This window comes from Camponotus vicinus, unplaced genomic scaffold (genome assembly GCF_025532165.1).
Source record: "Camponotus vicinus isolate PSW18456_S1 unplaced genomic scaffold, iyCamVici1.0 SCAF_3, whole genome shotgun sequence".
Taxonomy (NCBI): domain Eukaryota; kingdom Metazoa; phylum Arthropoda; class Insecta; order Hymenoptera; family Formicidae; genus Camponotus; species Camponotus vicinus.
Window position 1 is genome coordinate 19060296 of NW_028141967.1, and position 13328 is coordinate 19073623.

At 35.6% G+C, this 13328-nt stretch overlaps 1 protein-coding gene and 1 long non-coding RNA gene across 7 annotated transcripts in view; one reads left to right on the plus strand and one right to left on the minus strand.

Moving 5' to 3' along the window:
* The window catches only part of LOC145969310 (uncharacterized), a 101718-nt gene extending 94225 nt beyond the window's left edge, over positions 1–7493 (minus strand). For all 5 annotated transcript variants that reach the window (XR_014438036.1, XR_014438038.1, XR_014438035.1 and 2 more), the window contains exons 1-2: positions 7303–7493; positions 6959–7063 (exon numbers count right to left, since the gene is read on the minus strand). This is a non-coding gene — a long non-coding RNA (uncharacterized LOC145969310). The remainder of the gene's footprint in view (positions 1–6958; positions 7064–7302) is intronic.
* Positions 7494–8873: 1380 nt separating this feature from the next.
* LOC145969307 (cysteine-rich hydrophobic domain-containing protein 2) overlaps positions 8874–13328 on the plus strand; it is a 166546-nt gene continuing 162091 nt past the window's right edge. For both annotated transcript variants that reach the window (XR_014438023.1, XM_083095316.1), the window contains exon 1: positions 8874–9852. The gene's annotated coding sequence lies outside the window, so the exon portion shown is untranslated. The remainder of the gene's footprint in view (positions 9853–13328) is intronic.

Below are 13328 nucleotides of genomic sequence, written 5' to 3' on the forward strand. Positions count from 1 at the left end.
GCATCGTATAATATATGATATCATATACATAAATTTATTTATGTAAATATTTATAAAATTTTAGAAATTCTATCTCGAAATCTGTTTATTCATTCGCCAAAGTATCGAGTGGAAAAACGACGATTATTTCTTTTTTATATCAAATAAATATAATTTAAAATATAATTAAAAAGATTCTGCTTAACCAGTTAAATAAAAAATTTGACATATATAAATTTATGTTTATATAGACAAGAAAATTCTACTAATTGAATTTATTTTCATTTACATGTCACAGTATGGATAAATTGCATTCCCTCTCTTCTTTCCTTCTCTCACTAAATCACAAGCCGCTATAAATACTCGATTAATATTCCGCATCGTCGATCTCGTTATATTTCTCTCAATGCTGGCAATCACGCATTTAGTATTCTATTTGGTTATCTCGTCATTGCGACTTCAATTATTGAAGAAAATTATGATATTTATTCATTCCCTACTCATTCCATATAAATTTTAGGCAAGATTACTGGAAAAAATTACCACAACATATTTACACAGCTTTTGAAAAATGAAAATTAAAAATTATTGTTCTTTCAACACACATTTAATATAAATTTTATGATAGAAATATTATATATACAATCTTTTCTCTGCTTAATATATCATATTCTGTTCTATTATATTCTAATATTTGATATGGCTACTTTACTTTTCTTGTCGCTTCCTTCCCATTTTTTTATTCCAAATTGGCCTTTACCGCCAAACATTCCCCAACCAAGTATCGGAAAACGTCGCTGTTAACCAATGGCCGAAGAGGGAAGGAGAGAGCAACGGGAACGCGAACGTCCGGAGAAGCACACAGGGGTTAGCGAGGGATCGAAAAGCAGAGAAAGGGCGAGGTTAGAAATAGGAGCTAACCGAGCGTGAGAGATTAACCCCTCTAACAGCGGCCGCCCAGTATATCAAGGTCCCGTGATAAAACGCCGCCGGCCTCTGGCTGCGTGTTGCCACCCCTAACAGTCTCTATTGACTACCAGAATCCAATATATTCTACTCCAACGGCGGAGAAAACCGACTAGGAGGCGCCGGAATTTCATACATCTTCTTTTGGCGATCCATCGCTTTGGGGTGAGACCAACCCCCGGCCAAACCCTCATCTCCCCTCGCACCGCGCCTATCTACCGATACACATCCCTTTTCCCCTCTTCGCAGTAACTATCGAGGTTCTCACGGATACTACGATAACGGCGCGATCGCTCGGGATTGAACTCGTTCACCCTCGAATCGAAAACCCAGCACACGATCGCCGCTGTATCGGCACTTGCATTTATTTCGCTGCTTGCGGGTGGTGAAGTCGACAAGGGTGAGGGACAGTAGTGGTGGCGAGAAAAGTGGCTCGTAAACGGGCGCGCATGCGAGGCTATCGAAGGAACGATTTTATTAATTGAGGTCGTACATAGCGAAGTAATCGAACGGAGCGCACCGAGTGCATAATTGAAAGTATCAACGAGGATTAAAAAAAATGCAAGGAGCTTGCTCGAGCGGAATATTATTCGAATATTTATTGCGGCTTGAAAATAATTTAACGCAAAAGAAAGATAATTTATTTTTATATTTTTTAAAACACTTTTCAGTTTGCACGCAAAAAAATTTAATCATGAAATTGTTATTATACATGTATTAAATTGCAAAAAAATGAATTTTCCAATTTTAGAATAAATTATTCGTTTTATCAAGTAAATATATGAAATTACAAATATTGTAAATTATTATATTGCATATTCGTCGATGCTTGCATTATAGCGTAATTGAATAAAAATATGTTGCTAAACATTAGTAATTGCACATGTCACGAATATCGAATAGCGATGAACGAGCAGAAGTGTCAAATGACTAATACAGCTTCAGAAATCAGTGGATGACAGAGAGTGTAAACGTAGCGACCAAAGAGGAGCAACGAGGGATGATCCACTCCGCTCCCTAATGCCTAAACACCCTAATAGCTCAGTAAACAGCGGAACCGGCCTCGCATGCTTTGAAGTCGACGCGATTTCGAATTTACGAAAAGATCCGAAAGACGGAAACGCTGGGCCGCGTTTGACTTGTAAGCGGATAACGTTGAGTCAATGGCTTATTGTTTCGGAGGGATCGTGGATCGGAACAGTTCGAGGGTTATCGATGGGATTGTGTTTACCCAGTTGGGCCAATAAACGACCTTCCTTCCCGACACCGAAAGCGTAGCTCCGTTTTCGGGATTTCCGTAGCGGTATGTCGCGATAAAAATGCTTCGATTCTACTAAATTATCGAACTAATGCTAAATTAATTATTAATGACTGCTCAATAATCCCGAATAAAATTAAATTTAAAAAAATGTAATTATATGATACAGTATGCAAGCAAGTAAAAATTTAGTGGCAATAAAAATTTGGAACCAATGTCACTATAGAATGATAAAAAAAGAATGTGAAAAGAAAGAAGAATCGCTTGTAATGGATGCCAAACGAGAATCGGAAGACATTTCATTCTATTCCAAGACGCAGATTCGATTATCTCGAATTCGCTATTATCCTTCTTTCGTGCTTGCGATTTGTAGCTGTTCCATCGTCAGTTTTATTTCTTTGTAATAATAATGAAATCTTTGACAAATTTAGACTTAAATATTTAATTTTCTATGTATAATATCAAAGAAAAAGTACTATTTATTCAAATTTTGATATCGTTATCAATAGATTGTTTATTAATACATAAAAAATTTTTATGAAGTATTTTTCAGCCATAAAAATTATGGAAAACTGGCATCATAAAAAGCAAGCTTTTGATAAGATTCTATTGTAAAACTTTGTACAGTAAGAGTAAGACAAGCGAATTAGCTGGCGATTCGCGATGTAATACCGGCACTCGAAATGCGCTTTGCTCGAGAAAGGTGATCGGAGAGCGAAATAAAGGTGGTTATATCCCAGGGGCCAGCAGGTGACGCAGAAGCATAGAACAGATAAAGGACATTTTATCTCGGAGAATAACGCCCCGTAGAGCGTGAGTTCGCTCCTCCCAACCCTCTTTCGCCACCCCTTCTCACCCTCCTGTGCTTTTTCTCTTTCTCCCTCTCTTGTTTCTCTCTTTCTCTTTCTCTCTTTCTCTCTCTCGCCCCCTTTGCTTTCCTCGCTCGTTTTTTTTATCCCGAGCATTCGCGTTATCCGCATCGAATCTTTCAATAAAAAATTTTGTAGCCCCGCGGAGTCAGCGCCATTTTGTGAGTTTAAATGGAAATCCGGCCGGGAGAGTGGCAGGGGGTGGCGACCGGGAGGACGGCGAGCACTCTTAGCATGCAAATTAAAGTGCTGCCATTTGAATGCGAATAAAACGTCCCCGAGAACGGAGAGCAATGTAGAAAAAGAGGGCGGAGAGCAGAGGACGGGAAAGAGAGAAAGATAAAGAGAGAGAGAGGGTGACAGGAAAGTTCGGAGGGAGAATGAACGGAAAGCCGGGCTTGACAGATCGCGCGACAGAGGTGCTTACGCGGTCGAAGAGGAAATTTCGAAAAGAATTTCTCTTTCGCCCCCCTCGCGCGTCGAACTACGTCCCGTAACGAATACTAGATTTGAGACCATTTGCGAACTATCCTCACCACAAAATTTCTCTTAGCTTATCCCGAAAATCTTCATTTCACTCGGATCTTTACGCAGCAATTTATGCAAAAATTTTACATATGATTTACTCACAACTTGTTATCACTGTAGTTTATGATCTTTTACTCAGTCGAAAAAAATTTTTCATCATAAGAATACAATCAAAAATTGTACGCTTGTTTAAAAACAGAGAAATTGTGTGATAAAATGCGACATTCATACAATCAAGTATATTGAAAGTGAAAGGAGATATAGGCAGAGCAGTGAAAATGAGGCATATAATCTGTTTCGTCACAAATCACGGCTACATCTCCGTGTCGTCTTATTCGAACCTTTCTTCATTCTAAGGGCATAAGGAAAGCCGCCTTTCTCGCTTTGGTTATTACTTGAAGGAGCTCTTTTAACAACGCGGTCCGTCGACGCGACAGTTATGAAATTTCTTTAGAATTATTTCGCTCGCCTAATGCCGCCCCATGGAAGTCGCGGTGGAATAAGAAATAATATTTTCTCGGGGAAAGGGAATGGTATCTCTACCAACCTGGCCGCTGCGGTATAGTATAACTAGACAGTCTTCGCGGGATTTACTACGGCTTTATGAAAACCATCGTGAAAACTCTTAATTGCCGGAGAAGAGCCCGAAGAAAAGCTCGGAGAAATTATACGTATTAAAAAAGCTTGACTTCTACGGAAATCACTCATGATACTTGCAAATATATAAGATATATCGTGTTCAAAAAAATACAAATATTTAAAACTATGTCGAATACATTAATTTAATTTCTTCGCATTTATGTGTCAAAGTTTATATTTTACTTAAAAACGCAGAAGCACATAAATCTGTCTCAAAAATATTTATATATTCTATTAAGAAAGTTTATGCAAAAAGATTCGTTTAATATTAATTTAATATTAATTAAAATTTAAATGATGAAATTATGAATGTTGTCATTTTACAATTATTCTTGAAATAATTTAAAATTTAATAAGTGCTCGTGTGAAATATGATCACAAGCACCCTATATAAATGTAAATATATATGTTCACTGAGAATTTAATAGCTGAAAGATGTAGAGATAGGCTGAATGGTGAGAAATAAATCTTAAAGCTCATCCAAAATCTTAGCAAGAATTATATAATATCTCTTTGTCGAGTTCTTATTCGAATATTTTCGAGAATATTTTCTCCGCACTTTATAAAAACTAGAAAGATTTAAACTTTAGCAACTTATAGATATAGAGAACGTCTGATGCTAAAATTTATACTTGATATTATAGAAACTTATTGACCGCGTAATTCTAATAAAAGAATTATTGGTTTTATTTAAAACATTTTTATTCTCTTTTCATATTAAACTCCAATGCAAAATAAGGAGTACCCACATTTCCATAAATTCACACACAATTTCAGTTTTTATAATAAATTCTCAATTTATAATTTATATTATTTATATAATAATTTTGTATAAAACTGAATATTTCAATGATGAAACAGAAAAAAATATCAGATTTCTTTTAAATTGATTCCAATAAAAATTCAGTTTTCGCAAACGTTAAAAAATCTAAATCAACGATAATTGGAACGATGTTTTATAAATGATAAAAATTATTAACGATAATTGCGATGAAATTATCAACGATAATTTTATCTAAATACTTGATTCTTTCCATTATTTTTAAAAGAGACTATCTGATATTTTTTTTGACTCTGGCGAAACGAATACAGTTCATCGAGTATAAAACCAATCATTCGGGCTGTTTGAACCCAATCAGTACAGAGGTTGAAAAGGTTTGGAAAGGAGATCGCCCGATTCGACAAAGAGACGCGAATAAATGAGACGCTTCGATATTGTACCAATGAATAAGGAATCAGAGCAAACGAGAAAGAGACCGAGCAGGCGAAGGTGGCCGACGAAGTCGGAGAAGTGCGGCAGGAAATAGAGATGAACAAAATAAATAAGGAAGAAAAAAGGCGAGGGAGAAGGGGTGCCGCTTAGGGAACCAGCTAGCGAGAAAGAGAACGGCGGATTTGAATATTGATTCGTTTTATTTAAATTCCGTGCTCTCTTATCGCCGGTCGGATATCTTCCGCTGGAATTGGACGCGATAACGAAAAGCGAAATGTGGCGTCGGATCGAGCGGAATAGGCTGGATTGGCGCGAGTCCTCGCGCTCGTCGAGAGAAAGGCCATTTCGGACGAAGATGTTGAGGGGAAAGGGGAAGCGTAGGACAGAAGGGAAATGCAAAGGTAAACGAATGGAATTTATAAAACGATTTTTCTTCCTTCTTAAGCGTTCGCGCGCGCTCGATCACTTTCCGTCTTTCACAGCAATACTCGAAATCGGCACAAAGACGAGATATTCCCGCGGGACCTACTTTGAAATACATTCGTCGGATCCTCGTGAAAGAAACAGTCTATTGCAAGGGAAAATGTCTTTAGAATGTTGTTTCTTCTTTTCGTTTATTGTATTTTTTCCTATTTCTATCTATTGTATATTGCCAACATTGTATCTGATAATGTTTTCCGTATAGAATTAAACAAAACTATCATTTTTTTTATTTCATCCGTAAATTCATTGATGATTTTAAGTTAATTAAAAAGTATGCATTTGGAGAGTTGCTTATAATTGTTTAAGTTTAAAATGGATAAATGTATGTATACTCTTTTAAACTGAATCAGTGAAAATGTTACTTATAAAAGTAATGACAAGAGATTTTATTAAAAACCACAATGAGTATTTTATCTTCAGCGAAAATACAATTTTCGAGCCTCCATGTTTATCATCATGTAATCATATTTGCAAGATATATTTTTAAAGCTATTTTTATTTATTTTGAATTTATTTTATTACATATTTATTTTATTTATTTATTTTTATTTATTTATTTATTTTATTTATATTGCTACTTTTTGAGAGAACATCTACATACATATCTAGGATGAAACACGTATAATTAATATTTATATATATATAAATTCAATATAATATAATTTAGAATAATTTAATTTAGAATAATATATATATTTTTTTATCCTTAAGATACATTTGCAAATGAACAAAATTTCTGATTAAAAATTTATCTTTAGATATCTTCTTAACAATATATATATATATATCTTGCTATATATTTATCTCATATATATGTATATAATAAAATTTTAATATACGATATATTCTAAGCATCACTGATTAAAACAACTATCGTTAATTGATTCTTGTAGTGAGATTCTACTAATTTGCAGTGTTATATTTACAACTAAAATCACATCAGTGACTTACTATTTTTCAATGATAATACACTGATTCTATTTAAAAGAATACAAATGTATAATAAGAGCATATAAAACTTACCATGATGCTGATGAAAAAAAGTCTGATCCACATCTATCCCATGAAATTCCATAAGGAGCCCATATTTGTGAGAGTCCATCCTACGAAATTCTGTCAAATCCATATCTGACGCGCTATAATAAACACGAAATATTTATACTAACCTTAAATATCGTAAATAAATAGCTTAATTAATATGTCGCAGTAATCATCCGACAATCTTTGCTACTCGACATTACATCAATCCTCGCGACGTTATTATTTAAACAAACGTCAACAGGCGATACAATATTTTATTATTATTATTTAAACTTTTAAGTAAAGATTAACACGATGCGACACAACGTTATAAGATCAATACGTACGTCGAAAAATCCACTCGATACAAAGTTAAGCGCACTTATGATACGTTCCGATAATTGCACATCACTCTTTTCAACACTTCCGGTACTCGTTCGCATACGACATTCGTTATTAATAAGAAAAAGACGCGAAAAATATACCGTGACCTTGAAAGCGTTGACGAAATTAAATACGTCTGCGACTATCATTCAAAAGAGCGCCCTCATTCTGTCTACGCGGTTGCTATTGCCATCTACATAAAAAAAAAGTGCGACTCAAGTGCACGCTAGTGCGCATAAAAATTTACTAGGGCGTCTAGTCGCATGACGATTCACCGATTGATCATTGAATAAAAAAATACCTAGATTTTCCAAAGTTTTTTATAATACATCAGTCAATCACTACGTCTCACAGAGCTTAATTGTCGTATGACAAATGATATATTATTCTATATACGTACTTCATGCGAGAAAAAATATATCCTTTGATTAAAGAAATTAAATTTTATCTAAATCTTATATATTTCTTTTTACACACGATCAAAGACAAGTTGATTTATTTAATTAATTGATGAAAGAATATATATAATGTATAATAAGATATAGATAAAATCGAGATTATAAAACAATAATATCGAAATATAAATAATGCGTGATAAGTGAATTTACTTACCAATTTATGTATCGTTGTTCGTCCCTGGCTCACTGAGAACACAAACACGAATCGATAAAAAATACACACATTTACAAGCGTAATTAATTTTCGACGATTAAAAAACGCGATCGATTACGGAACGATTATACGGTTATTGTTCCCGGCACATTCCGACACTCATTCGCACGCGAGACTCGTCCTCTGCTCGACAAGACGATAATAATAGAATTGTTGAGGTCGAACTCACAACTCGAAGCAATAAATATTGATCGTATATATACAATACTAATATATACAATAGAAAAAGATGCAGATTAGAGACACTTACATCATATTTCAACGATCACGTGTCACTATTTAATTCTAACGCTCGCAATTTCAATGTTCGTTCCTTTATCTTTCTCGTTTTGCCTCTCTTTCTCTCGTACGTAAAAAGAACAAACCTAATTACTCTAGTATAAAAAGTGTTGTGGCTATGCTGCGTTCATTTCGTGGCTACTTTCAAGTCGCAAATTTCACTGAGGTCAAGTAGGAGTCGCCCAGTGTCTCTCGCGCGTCGCGTGTGACAGTTCGTGCCGAAGCGAGTGACGTAAGACTGTCCGTGCATATCGTAAGTGCGTCATAATCGATTGCTCCTCGTCCTTCAACGTCGGTTTTCGCGTCGCGTCTATCGAAGTGATGACGTCACGATTGACCTGTCGAGCAGCGATAAGATGTTACACGGACGATCGCTACAATCGAACTGAGCCGTTTGTTTGTATCACGATATCGGGTCGCGGTCGTGTCACATCGTTTTTGTCAAGTGTAAAAAAGAAAACAATCATTCTAGTATATTTGACGCTGCGCACCTTCAGTCACCGAGGTCAAGCCGAGGTCGCTCGATGCGTCTTTCGCTCGTCAAACGTGATTCTGCGTAAATGTTATAATTACGTCATCGACGCGATCAGTCTTCGCGTGTAATGAACGTAGAAGGGCTGCAAAACACGACAATTGTGCCGAAGAATATGTTATAGTACCTAGATGCGCGAAAGAAAGCAGTCACGTGACATCTCGCGAGTGCAGCAACTTCAGCACGTCCTTGATCTCGCAGCTATCTTCGTTCTTCTCGTTCCTGCAGGATAATCGTTGGACAGAAGATCCAGATCGCTCCGTATTTTTCGCGTCTTTTCGCTCGTCGACCGCGAATTTCGCGTGCGAACGAATATCGGAAGTATCGAAGCAAGTGACATGTGATCATCGGTGCGTGTCTGACAAGTGTGTTTAATCGTGACTCGCTTCATCCTTCGATAAACGTATCTGGGCTTTGTACCGTGAACTAATGTGGAGTAATGGCGTCGTGATTACGGACTTGTGTGGCGCAGTAATAAGATCATGGAACGATCGCGGCAACGTATTAATCGTGCGAGACCGTATAATAGACCCATGATATTCCGTTAATCACGGTGCACATATACATCGTGTTTATTATTAGCGTCGCGTTGTCCTTTGCATTGTTTCAACGAGTCTCGGAAGTGTAAAAACGCCGGCAATATCGGGAGCGTGAAAATGGCGGGAGCATTGTGAGTGTAAAAATGCCAGGAATTATCGGGAGCGTGAAAAGGAAGTATCGGGAGTGTCGGAAGTATCGGAAGTGTCGAGAGTATCGGGAGCATTAAATATATTATTGGTCATATTCGTTATATTTCACGTTATTTCGATCGCGAGTGTCGGATAAGTGCAAAATAATTAGTGACAGAGTGTAATATTCGAATTACTTGCGTGATTCGTACTTATGTGATTGGGAGAATGATTGGAAAAAGTGTGCCAAAGGAATAAAACGCAGAATGCAACACAAGAACAGCAGGAAGGACGTATCAAGTTTCGTTACAAGGAGATAAGCAGAAGACAAGGATAGAAACAGCAAAGGAGCAATACATGGGGTGAGTACGATTATTTATTTTATTCAAGTCTATACATATTATTATATATTTTGTGTATATATATGCAAATATTCTTATCGTTGTGTCGCGATGTCATAATTAAAAAGATATTTTATTGGATTAATTTTTTTCGAATTAATGTAATTGAATTATTTATTTAAATATAACTATATAAATTAAATTATTTTTGAAGATAATTTGTGAAAGGATTTAGACTAATGTTTAATATATTAATTAATTAATAATCCAAACAATTAATAAAAATTGTCTGATTTTTTTCAAGATTATATTATGTATTTCAAAGCGTAGGAACTAAATCCGTTCGCGAAAAAATTATTCGCTGTTTTTGAGTCTGTTTTTTTTTTAATATTAAAAATTAAATTACAGAAATATCTATTAAATATTAGAATTTAAAACATGTCAATGTATTTAAAACATAAAATGCATTAGAATAACTTTTTAAATTAATTTTTTCAATGTTTAAATATTATAAAGCCCTGCTTTATTAATTTTATAAAATAGAGAATAATATGAAGAGAACAATATAGAATCACGATGAGAGAATATTTTCTATTATTAAAGTGTAAAACATTATAATATGTGTATAGAATAATAATATATTTAATAATGCTTATATAAATAAAAAAAATTTGTCTTTCCATAACAGTAATGCATGCATAAAATCACTGATACAATGGATGATATAAAGAACAAGGCGACAATTTAATTCTATATTCAATTTTAATTTCTATGCTTTGAAATACGCGTGAAATATTTGGATTACAAAATTCATAAGGTTTTTTTATATTGAAATATTTATATGTATTCAATATTGTTTATATGCATGCATTTATAATATTATTTATATATTATCGATCTATATTTTATACATATACATTCAATATTATTTTTCTGAATGCAATGCTGATTTTTGAAAGTTAATACAAATTTTATTCAGCGATTCTAAAGAATATATACCAATCCGAAAATAAAAAAGGGTAACCCTCAAGTCCATTGCACGTTACCGTGGAAAATCTAAGATTCTCGATATATCGGTAACCGCAGCCTCTATCTCGCAGCGTACATTTCGCGCGAAACAAAAGCCATTGTTTGACGCAAGTACACCCGTCCACGTACGTATTCGCGGATTTACATGGCGCACCGCGCTTACCTTCCCTTCCCTTCCCGATACACGCGAGCTTGCGGCCGGATAAAAGCGCTCAGTCGCAGGGAAATCCATGCTGTGTCCCGGGGATAAGTCCCGTACGGGCGTGTATCCCGGTAGGATGACCATAGTCCGATCTCGACCGCGTCAAGCCGCCAACCGATCGGAATATCAGAATATGCGTTTGCACAGGAATCGACGAATTACGCTAAAACGCGTCGTAGCACATCGAAATTCGTCCTGTATCGCTCTCGATAGATTTTCCCGGAAGCCATTAAGGTATCACAGTCGCTCGGTTTATGACCGTCGTCCAACGCTGTCTGGCGCTTTGCGTGTTTTGAGCAAGAAAGATCGATCGATCTCGAAATCGAGGAATGGGTGGTCCCAGCTTCCCTCGCGTTGCCAAAATATTGGTGATTTCCCGGTTGATCGATGACCATAAATCTCGGTGGTCTTTCATGCTCTGTTATAACAACAAAGAAATTAAACAAGATCTTACCTAATAGCTGCAGAATATTATTCATAAATTCACGCTTGAAAAAATTTGCCGATGTTTTATTTTAAATGATTTTCCATTTCATTTTTATTTAATTGCATTTTATATTCAATTTCAATTTCTCGGAATATGCATGAAATATTTGAATTAAAAAAACTCGTAAAGTTTTTATATTGAAATATATATATATTTACGAATTTTTTTAATTCAAATATTTCATGCGTATTTCGAGGAATTGAAATTGAATATAAAATGCAATTAAATAAAAATTGTGTATATATTTATATCACTTAAATTATTAAATAATTAAATGTTTAGATAAATTATTAAATAATTATCTTTTGACGTAGAAATGTATTGTAAACCGAAGAGAAAACACAATTATTGGCTAAAAATATTAGTTAAAAATTATTAAAAAAATATTTGATTTTTCCATAACATTTAGTTTGCTAGCGTAGAAAAACAATGGTCTTGATGCGTATCAATTAACATTGTGTATTGATGACTATTGATCCTACGACGAATGATTGACAATGAATCACGAAAGCAATCACAAACAAGAAAATGCGATCGGCTGAGCTACGCGCGGCATGTAAAGGGTCCAAAAAGGGTGTCGGTTCTCGCGTCGGATGATCGATAGGACTAATAACGGCGTCCTTCTTCCCCCTTGCCCTCCCCCCTCCCCCTCTTTTCCTCGACTGCCTCTCATCTCTGCGCCGCCCGATGGCACGGAGCAAAGCAGCGACCGATAAAACACCGCCGAAGACTGGAATATTTTAACCCCCGGATTAATAGGCCTGTAAACGACGCAATGATTTTCATAAATATTCATGGGCCGCCGATGCGAAACGCACGCATGATTTATGGTCTTTAATTTTCGCACGGCGACACGCGCACGTTCCGAATTTACTGCGGAACATTGCTCGTCGCTTGTGTTGTGACGTTGAATCTTTGGGGTTCCTTAATGATTGCGCAAAAACGGGAGCGAGATCTACGGCGTTTCAAATAATCGTTATTTTATCGGGTAATCTTAACGAGACTATTTAAGTACACGATATTTATGTTATATGAGAAGAAAGCATTTTGCAGATATATATCTATTTTTTATTTATTTTCTTTTTTTATTGAGTTAAATTCATTTTTATCGTACTCAATTAAAACATTAGCACAATTTGAATGCTTGAGTCGAGGAAACTTCCTTGAGCTACAGAATCTGTAGATTCTGATTCTCTCTCCGGAGACAATTAAGTCCACAGATCCGTGGCTTCACGTTGCTCTGTACGGCTTAAATGTCACGATGGTGGTTAAGCCCGGGTTGTTTTAGATCGATTCGAACCGAGCGACAACAGGAAACATCGTGTCGCTTCAATCCTTTCTTGACACCAGGTGCAAAAATCCTCGGCGACAGTGCCTAAACATCTCGAGAGGGTCCTAGCCGAAAGAAAAACTACTTAACGGCCATCGTCGGCACCTTTGCGCTTGCTTGTTTTTCCAGAAAACCCGTGCGGCTCTCTTTCGAAAAGCGCGTTGTAATTTGATTCCTCGAGATTCCGAAAACGGGACGCGACGTGTAAATGTTTTTTTATTAATTTACGGATATGTTGTTTTTATTTAATAAGAAAGAAAAAAAGGCATTAGTTTAGATATTTTTACATTTAATAAAAATTTTTTTTATCAAAGTTGTATCAATGTACCATTTTTCATAATTTTGCTCTTAGTTTTATGGAAGAAAAATAACACATTTTACTGTTATTTATACATATTTCTTTCCTATTAAACAAAATAAATAATTCGCGTGGGGAGAAATTAAAAATA